At 33.5% G+C, this 16,299-nt stretch overlaps 1 pseudogene; it reads right to left on the bottom strand.

Annotated features, from left to right (window-relative positions):
• LOC101724775 (NADH dehydrogenase [ubiquinone] 1 alpha subcomplex subunit 12 pseudogene) overlaps window positions 1-16,010 on the bottom strand; it is a 49,221-nt pseudogene extending 33,211 nt beyond the window's left edge.
• Window positions 16,011-16,299: the final 289 nt, after the last annotated feature.

Raw genomic sequence — 16,299 nt, forward strand, 5'->3', positions numbered from 1 at the left:
TTCTTTATATATTCTAGATAGTAGAATTTGTCTGAGGAACAGCTTGTGGACTGTCTCTTCACTCTGTTGGTTTCTCTTGCTGTGCAGAAGCTTTTAATGAGATGAGATCCCAGTTGTGGATTCTTTGTGCTAGTTCACCTGCCACTGAGGCTTTGCTCATGAAATCTTTTCCTACACCAATGTCTTCAAGAGTTCTACCTAATTTCTCTTCAAGCCAGTTTAGTGTTTCTGTTTTAATATTTAGATCTGTGCTTCATTTCAATTTTAGTTTAGTGTATGGTGAGAGATATAGGTCTAGTTTTAATCTTTGGCAAGTTGAAACCCAATTTTCCAACACCGATATAAAGAGGCTATCTTTCCTCCAGTGAGGGTGTTAGGCTCTGTTGTTGAAGATGAGGTGGCTGAATATGTCTGGAGTTTTTCTTCATCCATTCCACTGATCCTTTTTCTAATTCATTTTCTAATCCAGTTCACTGAACCTCAGGACTGTTTCTTTGTCTGTACCATGCTGGGGTTTTTTTTTTTAATTAATTTTATTGGTACCTTTTAGGTATACAGTATGATGACATTCATCAATGAAACTTTGTACCTTTACATAATCTACCTTGGTTCTTATTTTTTCCCCAATCCCCTGCCCACCCTTCAAGCCCTCCACCCCTCCCTGTTTACAAAGACTTTGTTTCTATTTTTTCACTTTCTCATGTTAATTGCCTTCCCTTCTTTCCTTTCCTCAAATCCCTCCCACTTCCCCTTCCCCTTTGGACCTTTTCTTCTTATTTCACAATATCTATTATGCCTTAGCAACACAGTTTATAATAGCTAAAACTTAGAAACAGCCCAATTGCCCATCAACTGCAGACTGGATAAAGAAAATGTGTTTTTAAAAAATAAAATGGAGTACAACTAAGCCATAAATAATGAGAAATTACAGACATTTATAGCTAAATGGATGCACATTGAGGTGATACTCTTAAGTGAAATAAGTAGGACAGACATATAAATATTGAATAATTTCTCCAGTGTGAGAAACTGAAAGTGTAAATAAGAACCATACTGTTTTTTATTACAGTACCTTTGTAGTTTAGTTTCAAGTTGGGGATTGTAATACCTCCTACCTTGTCTTTGTTGCTTAGAATTACTTTTGCTATTCTAGGTCTCTTCTTATTCCCAATAAAATTTTGGGTTGTTTTATCAAGGTTGTGAAGTATGCTGCTGGAATTTCAATTAAGATTGCATTGAATCTATATAGCAGTTTTGGAAGTATGGTCATTTTCACTATATTGGTTCTTCCTACCCAGGAGCAACGGATGTCTTTCCATTTTCTGATATCCTCTCCGATCTCTTTTTTTCAGGGTGCTGTAGTTTTCAGAGCAGAGGTCTTTGATTTCTTGTGTAGATTGATCCCTAGGTATTTCATCTTTTTGGATTCTATTGTGAAAGGAGTTGTTTCTTCAGCTCCTCTCTCAGTGAGTCTGTTGTTTGTGTACAGGAAGACTATTGGCGGAAAACTTCCCAGCAGGGGAAAATAATTTGACATACAGATAAGTGAGGCATATAGGACTCCAAATAGCCATGATCAAAAAAGTTCTACACCTAAGCATATAGTAGTCAGGATTCCAGAAACCCAGCAGAATCTAATTCTTAATTAGATCAACTCTTTTCTCCTCTCTATCCCATATTATGTAATTAGCAGAAAGGAGACCCACTTTCAAGTGCAAAACTGTTAACTGTGATTGCATTTGCTAGTCTTCATTTTTACCATATAAGGAAAAATAAGCTTAGGTAAAAAAATTATCATTTTTATAGCTGCCACCATCAAAATGAGGGCTAAGTTTGGTAGCCCTCTTATCACAGAATTCTAATCTTTCACTTCAAAAGCTAATGCAGAAGTAGACATATCACTGGCTTTTATATCCATTAATTGTGGAAGGGAGCAAGCCCAAGAACATTTAGAGCTCTTCCTCTATGTACTAGAAGCTCGTAATCAAGCCAAATTTTTAACTGATGAAGTGATATTTGATTCTTGTATAAATCTTGAGATTTAGTTCCTAATACAATAAGAAACTATAGTTATGTCTTGTTTATTAAATTAAAAAGCAATCAACACGTGATTCCAATCATTCACAAAAATAAAAATTATTGAGAATTATAAAATGGAAGATTAGTGATCAGTTTGCTTTAAATTCATTCATTTAATTTGACTTTGGGGAATTTTATTTCACATATGGTATGTGAAGCATGGTCACTTTGTGTGATATTTGTAGGCACAACAGTTTTCCACACATCTGCAAATACATAAGATCTTTCTAAGTGTAAAAAATGATCAAGTAAAATAAGATTTCACAATAACATTCATTGAAACTTTCTTAATAAAAACGTATTCATGGTAGAGTAAATAGGCATCAGCTAATACTCTAAGCTAATACTCTAAAGCTAATACTCATCAAGTTAGGCTTAGGAGGCTGAGCAGTATAGTAACTACTATAAGTATCTATGTAACTATAGATAAACATGGGCTACATGAATTATAAAATGTAAAATAGAGTGAGGAAAAACAAAATATTCAGTCTTTGTTCAGATAATAAAAAATAATCTTCCAACTGGGAGGAAAATAGAAATTTCCATGGAATAAATGGTATTTATCAGGAATTTGAATATGGATGCCATTTGGAAAATTAGACAGGAAAGAACATTTCATTTGAAGAGAATATCATGAATAATCTAATATAGAAAGAGATATAAATCATAATTTGGAAACAGTAATAGGGATTTTTTTTGCTATGGTTTATGTGGAAGAAAATCACTAATTTTTCAAGAACAAATATACTAAAAGTATACTTTCAGAGAATTTTACCAAGTGGGCTTATTATTCTTCATAAAGCAAGAACAAACAATTACAACTAGAGAGATGAATATTTGCTACTCAGAAACAGTGCAAAGTTATGAAGTGATATTTGGAATAAAATATTATTCATGATTGGAATTAAATAAAATATTTTCTGGAAGATAAGGAAAGTCTGTATATTGCCAGAGAAGGTATTTTTCATTAACTCTTTTAACAAGCTTTGCTTTTTCTGCCTTAATTGTCTGGTCAAGAAAATTAAGAATAAAATAAAATGGTAGCGTTTTACTCAAAACAAGTCATTGATCCTCAAAGGTAAAAAATCTTGTAAAATGTAATCAATGAGAAGGTCCTAAGGAACTATGAAAAGTGGTAACAGAGGAGAATTGAACATTCAGAATTGAAATCAGAGTCAAAGCTGAAGTATTTTTACATAGTAACAAGGTGAAAAGTTTAAGTCTAACTGCAATACTTCAAGTACGAAAAGGAAAAAATAAAGCTATTATAAGTAAGCATCTGCAGAGTCAAAGAATTTAAGAAATCATCAGTATCTTTAAAAAATGTTTAAATATATTTTATTAGTGGCTATGAATTTTATAAAATATTGGATTTCAGTTAGGATTTTCATTATATGAACCAACCTCTTCCCTGCTCCTCATTATTTTCTTTCTCTAATAACAGTCTGCCTCCTAATTTCATGTCATCATTTTATACTTCACATATTGGGGGAAAATGAAACTTCCTGAGTTTGGTTTTTGATTAACATGACATTATCCATTTCTATCCATTGTCCTGCAAATGACATAATCTCATTCTTCTTTAGGCCCCATAATACTCCACATGTACATATATCATATATTATTTAACCATTCACTTGTTGATGAGTACTTAAGCTGGTTTCATGTTTTGGCCATTGTGAATTGTAGTTGCAATAAAAATAAGTATTCATGTGTCCCTATAGAATATTGACTTTAATTTCTTCAGGTATATACCAAGGAATGGTACACCTGGGTCACATGACATGTTAATGTCCCTAAAATGTTATCAAAGTGGATTGGAAACCTTTAATCAATTTGTAATATAACAGAGATGATTGGATAATATCAATACAAATATTGTTATAAAAATGCTTGGTGTAAATTTCAAAGGAAAAGTTATTAGAATATTGAAAACTCCAATGACAATTTTTAAGAATCAATAGTAAGCACTGAATTTGTCAACTAACATCTTCCACTTCATTGCTGGTGGACAGAGTAGGAAAAATCTTATATTTAATCACACCCTGTGGTACATAAACTGAACAATCAGAATGTCCGTGGCTGTGTGAATAAAGCCAAGAATGCTAGTCATTTGGGGCTCTACGTCAAAGGGAGACATGAGCTCTCTGCCCCCCCTGATTTTAACCTGTTTCCATGTCTCTTTTTTATTCTCATCACCTTTTAGCCAGATTGCAGTCACTAGGCTGGTTCCTACAATGAAGATTTATTTAGACATAGAATGACTATGAAGTATCATAAAAAATTAAGATGGATGAGGACAAACTATAATACTCTCAAGACACTGCTTTTCATTGGATAGCCCTCACCAATAGCATTCACTGTATTTTTATCACACCTCATGAAGACACTCATGAAAGAAGACTTAGAGAACTGCTTCAGAAAATAGCAAGAGCAATAGGATAAGTGTGTTCAAAACAAGAAGTATTTTCAGGGGGGTTAGTGGCAATGTGTCTTTCACTGTATTAATTTTTGAAATTTAAACAATCACTGGTTTATATATTTTTATCACAATTCATATATGGGAAAGTCATGATGTATGACAAATATTTTGAGGAAAGTCTTAAATTAAAATTACAGAATAATACAGTAAGAATTTCATGAAACAGTGAAATAAGTTTCTTGAACAAGGTAGAAGGATAATTTTTGAGAAAGTTAACAAAGTTTCCTTGCAAAATAATAAGATAATAGCCATGGATTAGTAGCAGATTGTATGTTTTATTTCATTTACTTACCTTTAAATACTGGCTTCATTGTACAGTGCCTATCTACAAATGTTGCACTATTTATGGCATCAAACATTGCCTGTCCTGAGTGAATTCAACAAACTCTTTGGAGAGGCTCATGTAATTGTATAATGCAATACAAAGAACAAATAATTAACCATTCTACACTGAGCATAAAAGAAGAGACACCACTTTAATATTTTAAATCATATTTTTAATCAAATTGCTATTTTGTGAAACTGATGATTGCTTAGTTAAAATTATTCACTTGAGGTTTGGAATATCACATGGTATTGCAGAAAGAAAGTAAAATAATTGGGAAAAAAAAGGAGGCAAAAGATATCATTTTGCTCTTATTGTTAATTGATCTAAAATATAACTTTGTTAAAAGAAATAATAGTAATAATGTTTATCATTTATGGTGCATGCAAAGTTAAACAATTCGCAATAGTCAGGAGGGAAGAACAATGAATATCCTGTTACAAGGAATTTGTGTTACATGTTAAACTCATTTTAAAGCCTTTGTAAGTACATCTTTAAAAAGTATATGACCTATACAAATACAGAGTGATATATGCTTATAGGCAGCTTGTATTTAAAAACTGTAAGCACAAATTTCATCTTCTCCTTTAAATCCTTAATGTAATAAAGAGATCCTGTCTTCAATGTTCACATGAAACCAAATTTTAATGTGCATTTCTTTTTAAAACATAATTTCTGCAGTTACATTTTATATGATTAAATATTAGCATACATAAAATGGCTCAACCACCAGTATGAATATATTTTATGATTGTTGTGATCATTTCTTACATTGAATTTATGGAGGTTTATTTTTCGATTTTTCATAATCTTTTATTAACACACAACGATGTCAACATTGTGAAAATAAATTGTCCTAGGTCAGTTCTTATCTGAAAGGAGATTTTCACCAAATTGCAAGTTTCCAACCTAGAGATATCTATCTGAGAGCACATTTGTAAGATACTAACAATAAATATCATCTATCTCCAGCTTTAATTAATGAGTACTATATTTAATCACAAACTATGCATAAACTTTGTATTATATAACTATGAACCTAATGCCAATATATTTCTAGAAAAAATAAATAATATACATATAATTATAGAAAAGTAAGCATTACAGATAAGAGTGTCATCACTGTTTTAATTACCATGAATGTATTTGGGATCGCAGGAATTTCTGAAATACTCTTTGGAAGGAAAAAGACACTTGAAGGAGCATAAAATGTCATAATTTATGTGAAACTACATGAAATTCAAGAAAATCATTTGTTCCGTTTTGTCCCATGAAGGCAATTATATTTTACTATAGTATCAGTGATAAAATATAATAGTAAAAAATGAAATTATTTAGTTCATAGTCTTAAAATAAAACATTTATTATTAGTTCCTCAGCATGTTCAGTAACTTTTATAAGTTTTTTGAAATTTAGAGAACCGAGATATTTTTTATGAAAGACAAGTTAGGGCCCAGAGCACATTATATACAGGCACAGTGCACACATATTGTGGACTATAGTGAAAAATCATTATATTATGAAAAGCAATTCCATTAGTTATATAGATTGTGTTCCAGTATAAAATTGGTAGAAACTTTGCAACAGCTGAATCAAGCTAGGACTTGATCTTAGAACAAATCTCTAAAGCCGAAGAGTTTCTTGACTCTGGAGAAGTTAAAAGACTCCAGAATCATAAGCTATTAATTAGTTATTCTTTTTCACAATTAGTCAAGAAAATTAATAGCATGACTAATTTTATGAAAAGTTCACTCTTGTCCTTAATAGAGAATGAAAGTTATATTTATCATATTAATATATACAAAAAAAATCACTCAAAATTAAGTACACATTTTTCAAAAATAAACATGATGCATTTTTTAGTCAACAAAATAAATACTTTAACCAAACTAATTCAAAACTATATCGTATTGCCAGGTATTTAGCTCAGTGGTTCCAGCGCCTACCTCACAAGTGTAAGGTCCCGAGTTCGATCCCTGGTACAAAAAAAAAAACCAAAAAACTATATCGTATTGGTAAACAGCTATCAAGATTTGTACTCTTTATTTTAAGTGCTACTTTTTAGAAATAAGAAATCACATTTTAAAGAGAAATCAGAAATTGCGTTTTTTATTTTTTCTCACATAACTTCATATGAAAACTACAGAGTAGAGAAGAATCTGTTTTTTAACTAGTGTGTCCTATTAAAACTTAAGAAAAACAATAAAACTAGAATACATTTATTGATTTGCAGATGTTGAACTATCCTTGCATCCCTGGGATAAATCCGACTTGGTCAGGGTGTTTGATCTTCTTGATGACCCTCTGTATTCTGTTTGCCAGTATCTTGTTGAGGATTTTTGCATCTATGTTCATTAGGGAGATTGGTCTGTAGTTCTCTTTTTGGGTTGGGTCTTTCCCTGGTTTGGGAATCAAAGAAACACTTCCTTCCAGGAAAGAATTTGGAAGCCTTGCTTCCCTTTCAATTTCCTTGATGAGTTTCAAGAGTAATGGCAATAGTTCTTCTTTAAATGTCTTGTAGAATTCAGCAATGAACCCATCAGTACCTGGGCTTTACTACATTCTTGTGAAGGGAACAATTCAAGAGGAAGAGATGACAATCCTAAATATTTATACATTATATTAACAGAGTCAAGGACAAAAACCATATTATCATCTCAATAGATGCAGAAAAGGCATTTGACAAAATCCAGCACCAATTCGTGATAAAAATGCTACAGAAAATTGGAATAGAAGGTCCTTATCTCAACCTGATTAAGGCTATCTATGAAAAAACAACAGCCCACATCATACTAAATGGTCAAAAACTGAAAACTTTCATACTAAAATGAGGAACAAGACAAGGATGCCCACTATCACCACTCCTGTTCAATATTGTTCTGGAAACATCAGCCATATAAATTAGACAAAAGAAATAAAAGGAATAAAGATAGGAAAGGAAGAAGTGAAACTGTCATTATTTGCTGATGATATGATACTTTACATAGAAGACCAAAAAAAACTCAGTCAAAAGCCTCCTAGACCTAATTAACAGATTCAGTAGAGTAGCTGGATGCAAGGTCAACACTCAAAAGAAAATAGCCTTCTTATATGCAAATAGCAGACCCATTGAGAGAGAAATTTGGGAAATAACTCCATTTACAATAGCACCTACAAAAATGAAATATCCAGGAATCAACCTAACAAAGGAAGCAAAAGACCTCTACACTGAAAACTACAGCATTCTGAAGAAGGAGATTGAAGAGGATATAAAAAAATGGAAAGATACCCCTTGCTCCTGGTTAGGAAGAATCAATATAGTGAAAATGGCCATACTTCCAAAATTACTATATAGATTTAATGCAGTACCAATTGAAATTCCAACAATATACTTCACAGAACTAGAGAAAACAATCCAAAAATTCATTTGCAAGCAGAAGAAACCTAGAAGAGTGAAAGCAATTCTGGGCAATAGAGACATGGTTGGGGGCATCACAATCCTCAACTTGAAACTATACTACAAAGCTACTCTGATTAAAAACAGCATGGTACTGGCAAAGAAACAGACCCAAGGATCAGTGGAATAGATTAGAAGATGCAGAAACAACTCCAGACATACTCAGCCACCTCATCTTTGACAAAGGAGCCAACCACCCTCATTGGAGGAAAGATAGCCCATTTAATAAATGGTGTTGGAGAAACTGGATTTCAACCTGCCAAAGATTAAAACTAGACCCATACCTATCACCATGCAGTAAACTAAGATCAAAGTGGATTAAAGAGCTAAATATCAAGATAGAAACAGTAAACTTACTGGAAGATAAATTAGGTAGAACTCTCAATGACATTGGCATAGAAAAAGACTTTATGAACAAAATTTCAGTACTAAGGGAAATAGCATAAAGAATCAACAACTGGGACTTCATCTTGTTAAAATGCTTCTGCACTGCGAGAGAAACTACCAACAGAGCTAAGAGACAACCTACAATATGGGAAAAAATTTTAGCAGCTGTACCTTAGACAAAGGACTACTATCTAGAATATATGAAGAACTGAAAAAATCAGACCCCCCAAATTCAAAGACCCAATTCAAAAATGGGCATCTGAAATGAATAGACATTTCTCAGACAAAGAAGTAAAAAGAGCAAATAAATATATGAACAAATGTTCAGCATCACTGGTCATTCGAGAGATGCAGATGAAAACAACACTGAGACTCCACCTCACCCCACAAAGAATGGCTGCTATCAAGAAATCAACAAATAACAAATGCTGGTGGGGGTGTGGGGAGAAAGGAACCCTTCTCCATTGTTGGTGGGAGTGCAGACTGGTGCAACCACTGTGGAAATCAGTATGGAGATACCTCAAAGAACTAGGGCTAGAGGTCCCATTTGACCCAGCTATTCCCCTACTGAGTATCTTCCCCAAAGAATTAAAAGAATCATATCACAGAGATATATGTGCACCTATGTTTATAGTGGCACAATTTGTAATACCTAAGGATTGGAAACAGCCCAAGTGGCCATCAACTGGAAACTGGATAAAGAAGATGTGCGTTTTTTATAAAATGGAGTACTACTCACCCACAAAGAATGAGAAACTAGAGTCATTTATAGCTAAATGGATGCATATTGAGGTCATACTCTTAAATGAAATAAATAGGACACACATGTGTAAATACCAAATAGTTTCTGTAGTGTGAGAAAGTGAAAGTGTAAATAAGGATGAAAATGATTAAAAAGAATAATTGATAATTTGAAATAGGAAAAGGTCTGAAGGTGGAGGAGTGGTGGGAGGGGAAGGGGAAAAGGAAGAAAGGAAAGGAAAAATTATGAGAAAGAAAAAAAGTGGAAACAAAGTCTATGTAAATAGGGAAGGGTGGTGGGGGTGAAGGGCGCACAAGTAATGGGGGGAAAATAAGAACTAAGATACATCATGTTCAGGTAAAAATACCCAATGATAAATGTAAATGTATTGTATACCTAAAATGTACCAATTAATATATAAATTTTAAAAATTCAAAGAATTGCTTACTGTCTGTGATAGATGATCTGTCTTCATATTCTTATATATGGATACAAAAATGGTAAGTTCTGACAAGTAAATTGAATAGCTATCTCTTCCCCAACTGTCAATAGTGGTTTAGAGTATTTTTTTCTTGGAGGGATAAATGGCAGAGCAATAGTCCATTATGTAAACAAGACCATATAAGTCTGTATTTCATTACAAACCTTCTATTTAGTATTTCCTTACAAAATATAATATTTTTGACAAAATTGTAATCTCTTTTTTATGCCAAAAATTTTTGCAAATTATTTTTAACTAAATTTCCTAATTAAAGAAATAATCCTAAAATATATTGTAAAAATAAGGTATAAAAAGTATCTATACATTTTTATAAATCTGTTATGGTAAAACAATTTTTAAAAAACTAGAATACATATTTTAACATATTTTCTCAAATTACTGTAGTTATAGAATTAAGAAATATTAATAAAATGTCATGCTACAATAAATATAATGGAAATGAGTTTTATGAGGTAAATAACACTTTTGATGATTCTTTGATACTATGATGGGGAAAAGACAGGACTATCAAATTAGACTCACAAATGTCTACCCCATGTAAAATTCCTTAATTATTAAAAATGCTAATTGAGCCATAACCTGCTTATATTTAATACATTTGTATTCTTCATAAATTGGAACATATACAGGGCAAGATTAGGTGTTGAAGAATGTGTAACATTGTTTCAACTGTTATATCATTATTTTCATTTGAAAATCATGTAATTTTAAAATAATTAATAATATCACATAATAATCATTCACGACAGGTTTTTTAGCACTATGCTTGAGTGATCTCAATTAGCTGCTAAGGGCCTTTTACATAGCAAATGTGCTTTACTATAGTTTGGGTTCAGATAACTTCAATTTTTCAAAAATTTTGTTATAAAAGTGTTGTATTTTTTAGTTTCTTTGATTTTAAGTTTATAGGCCTTCTATAAAACATCTAGTAATCAAATTTCACTACACTGTGTCTGATATTTTGTATTTTCTAGGTGACACATAGGGGATTTTTGGTCCTGGATTCTTATGGATCTTTAGATTTATACATCTGCTTCTATTTGGGATCCGTTTGGTTAAACTTTGCTGTCTTCTTCATTCTCACTTCTAAAATGTCCTTTCAATTAAAAAAAAAAACTATTTTAACCAAATTTAAATTTGGACTTATTTTAGTAATTTGGGTCACTCTTTCTGTTGCTGCCAATTGGAATGTACCCTTCCTTTTCAAGGTGAAGTGGGACTAAGCAGACATTGGCTTATTATTTGGAGATTTTTCATGTCTGTCTTTTCTAAAAGGCCAACTTTATTAAGTGCCCTCCAGAATTCAGCTTATAAAGACATATTTGGTCTTTGAGTATGGTCTTTAAAAAGTATAGCTCCCTTTTATATGTATATTTCTTTATCTAAAGAAATAAAATACTGTTTTACAAAAACTAAAATAAATATGCTAGAAGTATTATCAAATAAAGAGTAATCTTTTATATCATTTGTTTATTCAATACATATTAAATACTTAATAGATTTTTAGATTAAATATTTTTAAATTAAGATTAAATAGGTTTTTGAAATTGTGCAGCATATAAACACATAAATAAATCTGGGATAAAATGTGCTCTTTGGGATTTTGGTGTAATAATGAAGATAAAATATGTTCACAAACATAAAATATAAAACTTTGGTATATAAGGGAGTCCCAATATTTTCAGCAGGATGTCAAACAGCCCCTGTAAGGAAATCCTTTATATAAACTACCAAAAACCTGAGATTTTCAAGGTATAGTGAGCCTGAAGTTATTATTGTTATTTGGTAGGACAACATTCTTGGGAATTTTAGAAGCTAATTAATAACCAGTCAAGTTATTTTGTAACAACCTCATGTATTGATAATGATTTGGTGTAAAGACTGTGGTTTCTCTTTTTAAAAAACATATTAAATGTTTTATTTAAAGGCTGTAAACACGAAAAAAGAACACAACACAGATTACATTTTGATGACCAAGGCAGTGTTCTACATGACAAAATTCGAAACAAAACAAATTCATACAGTAAATATACCAGCGCTGAACACAGTACTTGAAATTTAACCACCACCACCCCAAAAGAAATTTAACCCAAGCTACACATGCCCATGATCTCACCACAGGATTATCCAAAATAAAATTTTTTAGAACACCAGAATGCCAACCATTCTGACTATAAACTGACTTATTCCCTTAAAGAGTATTTTGAGACAATTTCTATATGACATGAAAAGAACTGACATAACACTTAAATACTACAAAAATAGTTGAAAACATATTTTTAATGCAATTTTGTATAAAATATACAGTTAATCTTATTACTTAAAAAATTGAAAAACAAATGGCCACCATGAATAATAGTGAAAACCTCATCCAAGAAAAATGCTCATCATTTGGATATTGTTGGCAGAAAACTGATAAGATTTTGTTGAGGGGAACAAGGAAGGTATCTAATGAAGTCATTCATGTAAAATTTGTCCAAAAATCTACATAAAGTCATAAATTTCTTCTTGTACCATCTTAAAATATTATACCATGAACACACTTTCTATTTAAATGGAAGACAAAAGAATATTTTGAAGAAAGTGTTTCTCAAAATGAGGTTCAAAAGCTCAAAAGAATTCTAATGTGGGGTCAGTAATAAAGAAACACCTTAGGTAATTATTCTACATCCTGAAATGCCCTAGGGAAAAGAGCAACACTTAAAAGCAAGATCATAAACGTATTTCTGATGTTAGAATTCTCTGTAAGTTTATGTTGTGAATGCTGATTTTTATTTTAAAACAAGTTCCAGGCATTAAGAAAAACATACATGCCTTGGATATGAACATGTGAAATGTCTATAAACATTTTCCTTGGATGTTTTCATTAGTTTCAAAGTAAAGTATATGAAGAAAAGACAATACACGACTACAAGGTTTGGAAAAGTAATATTTCTCATGAAATGGGGCATCTGAAAAAGATTAAAAGATAATTTATTAAATGTTTATAAACCTCAAACAGTTCTAAATTCAAAACTAGATCATTAACTAAAATTAAATTAAACTAATATTGTACCATTATAACTTATTTACATTTAGATGATGATGGTTACCTTTCAAATCCTTGGCATAAAAATGATACTAAAACAGGATGCTATATACCAAACTAATTTTAGTTAATGATCTAGTTTTAAATTCAGATCGATTTAAAATTTGCAAACATTCAAGAAATCATCCTTTAACCATTTGTAGATGCCCCATTTCATGAGAACTATTACCCTTTCAAAGCCTGAAGTCTTATATTGTCTTTTATTCCTATAAAAAAGATAAAAGTATATGTGTTTTTATTCATAATGGTTGCTATTTTTGGATTTTCCTGAAGGCTACATACACTAAGCCCAAAAGGTACAGGTAATGTGGTTGGAGAGAAACTAGCATAGGTAAAATATTTTACTTAAAAGATAAATAGTTTTCTTGTATCATAAGTAAAAAAAAAAAAAAAAATTTGGCATTGTGTCTCACTCAACAAATGGAATGTGTATACAAGTGTGGTTGACAAGCAAGTGACTCATTGTTATTTAAATCAGTTCATAAAAATCATATCTATGAACAAAAAATTCTATATTCTCTTCTATAGACTATAAGAATCAAGTATTACATCTAAATATAACTTCAAAACAATAAATTAAAATTAGCATCTAGACAATACTGGAATGGTTAATTCTATCCAGGCTTGTAACAAGTTTTTCCAAGCATTAAATGGCAACATAAGCAAAATGGATAGTTGAAAAATGAGGATCAGACCCATTCTTCTTCATACATTGTAAGACGATTGATATACTCAAAACCTGCCAATTCATATCCATCAATCTCCCTCACATTGCCATTATCATCTGGGGTGAGCTGAACAGGTTCATTAGTAAATTCAGGATCAAAGTTGTCCAAACTGAATCCCTCAGAGATATTTGGTTTAAAAGGAGGCACCACCTGCTTTTGCTCCATCATGTCCCAGTCCACATTTCAAAAGAATGGATGCTCCTGAACATCACTAAAGCCCCTGTGAGGATGAAAACCCAGTCATTCTTTTGGGTCCCTATTCAGAAAACTCTCTAGGACACACAGTTTTTACAGATAGACAACAAGGTATGAAAATGTCACTTTCCAAAATTACTTTCAAGAGATACTGGATTGAGTTTTCATAATGGTTATCAAAGCTTTCACTAAGATGGAATGGAGATTCCCCTATCATCACCTGATATATCAGTACTCCAATATTCCACCAGCCCACACTGAAACTGTAGTCTTGCCCTCTTATAATTTCTGTAGCCACAAAATTAGGAGCACCACAGAAAGTCCTGGTCATATCTCCTGGCTGTAAGCCTTCCTTGCACAAGCAATAATTGGTGAGTTTAATGTGGCCTTCTGAGTCCAGTCATACATTTTCCAATTTTAAATTTCTGTAAAGTATTCCTTGCTGATGAAGAAAGTTGACTGCTAAACTGATTTCTGCAGAGTAAAACCTGGCATGTTCTTCAGGAAGCATTCTTTGTTGCTGCATATGAAACAGTAGATCTCCCCCATTTACATAGTCTAGAACAAGGAATAGTCTGCTTTCTGTCTGGAAGCAAGAATGCAGTGCAACTAGAAAAGGACAAGTAGATACTTGCTGTAAAATGCACTTCTCTCTCTGTATCCGATCAATGTTGACACACTCTTTTTTCACTGCTCTCATTGCATACATATGATTTGATTTTTTCAGTTGGACTAACAATACTTCCTCTGCCAATCACTTAGATCAAGTCAAAGTCCTCAAGACCTAAGGCAGATGAAGCTTTGCCACTTTCCCCAGTGTTCCCTGCCTCATTCTCTTCATCAACTTGTTCTAAAGCCTCATGAGTTGAAAGGTTATTTGGGATAGCTGTGTGTGCAGGTTCTGAAGCCATGGATGATGGATCAACAGGCACCATGGGCTCTGATGGTAAAGAATGCTGCCACATTCAATTGTGACAAGTTTGTGGCACTTCTTGTGAACTGAGAGTTTGCAGTTGGTGCACTTATACACCTGGCGGCCAAGTCCTCCTACACGGTCTGTGCAGACAGCACAATGAGCTAGCCTGCTGAAGCATTTGGCCTGAAAAGTGTGGCCATTCACATAATACAGCTTTCTCCAGCAGCCTGCAGCTCTGTGGTGGATGGATTTCTCTTCTCCTGGGCAAGCAACTTTAGGATGTTCTGGTATACAAGGTGATGAATGAATTAAGAGCTCAGAATCTTTCTTTAGCTCAGAAAGCCTAAAGGCATCTTCTAACTCCAACTGAGGTGATACAGTATATGGGTCTCCTTCCTCCTCTATGCAGTATGTGTTGAAAAGCTGTTTATTGTCCAAACACCACACATCTCGATCTTTATCACACAGGCCCTCAAAGGGGATGGAATTCTCAAGCCATCTTGTCATGATGTCTCTTCCCCAAATCAGGGCCAATCGGGTAGGCGTGTGGGTGCTGGGGTGCCTGGGAAGAAGGAACAATAGACAGGTTGGCTGCCCAGGGAAACAGGCAGACAGGGCTCAGAGAATGAGTGTGGTCTGACTGGCTTCAGGGACCACACTGGCTAAAATTCTCCAAGGCTCTCTGTGAAGTTGTTCCCAATAGTGGCAGCCAGGCCTGGATGGATGTACACCAGGCTTCTCAGTGTCTCTTGGGGGCCAGTGGCTGTGATTTCAGTCTCCCGCCCTGGACTTTGACTCGCTAGGTTTTTTGTGCCCTGCTCTGGGGAGACCTGGCCAGAGCTACTGGGTGTTCCTGGGCTTGGTGATACTTGCCCCGCACACTTCCCAATTTCTGTGCCATTGATATTTGGGTTTAGGGAGACCTCACTGGGGTACCTTGATTTTGGTAGGTCACTGGTGGTCACTCCTGGCGAGACCATCCCTGGGGTGTCTGTAACAGTCATGTGGGTGCTGCAGCATGGCCTGTGGTGTCTGGATAGAGTCAGCTGTCTTCTTAACCTTTCACAGATACTTTCTCTACCTGGGATCCTGAGGCTGCGACCTATCAAAGTGGAGAAGCAGCTCAGCATGTTCGCTGTTGACTGTCTCTGGCCAAGTGAGCTCAGGAGACAGCTGTTACTAGATTGTGATGCCTGTTAGCAAGGGTTCCAAGTTCTGTTTGGAGATGTTGCTAAGGAAGTGAGCTTATGTCTTGGGGCTCCACAACTTGAGTCTCCATGTGATAGAAAACCCTATGGCCCTTTTTTTTCTTCATAGTAAATAAATCAGTGGCCACTTATTTTATTATTTTTCCCTAAGGATCTATGAATGTTTTTATCTATCATCTATCTGTTAGTTTTTCATGTTTGAAATCCTGAG

Source organism: Heterocephalus glaber, unplaced genomic scaffold, assembly GCF_053883595.1.
Source record: "Heterocephalus glaber isolate CG9 unplaced genomic scaffold, H.glaber_assembly_v1.0 deba00001538, whole genome shotgun sequence".
NCBI lineage: Eukaryota > Metazoa > Chordata > Mammalia > Rodentia > Bathyergidae > Heterocephalus > Heterocephalus glaber.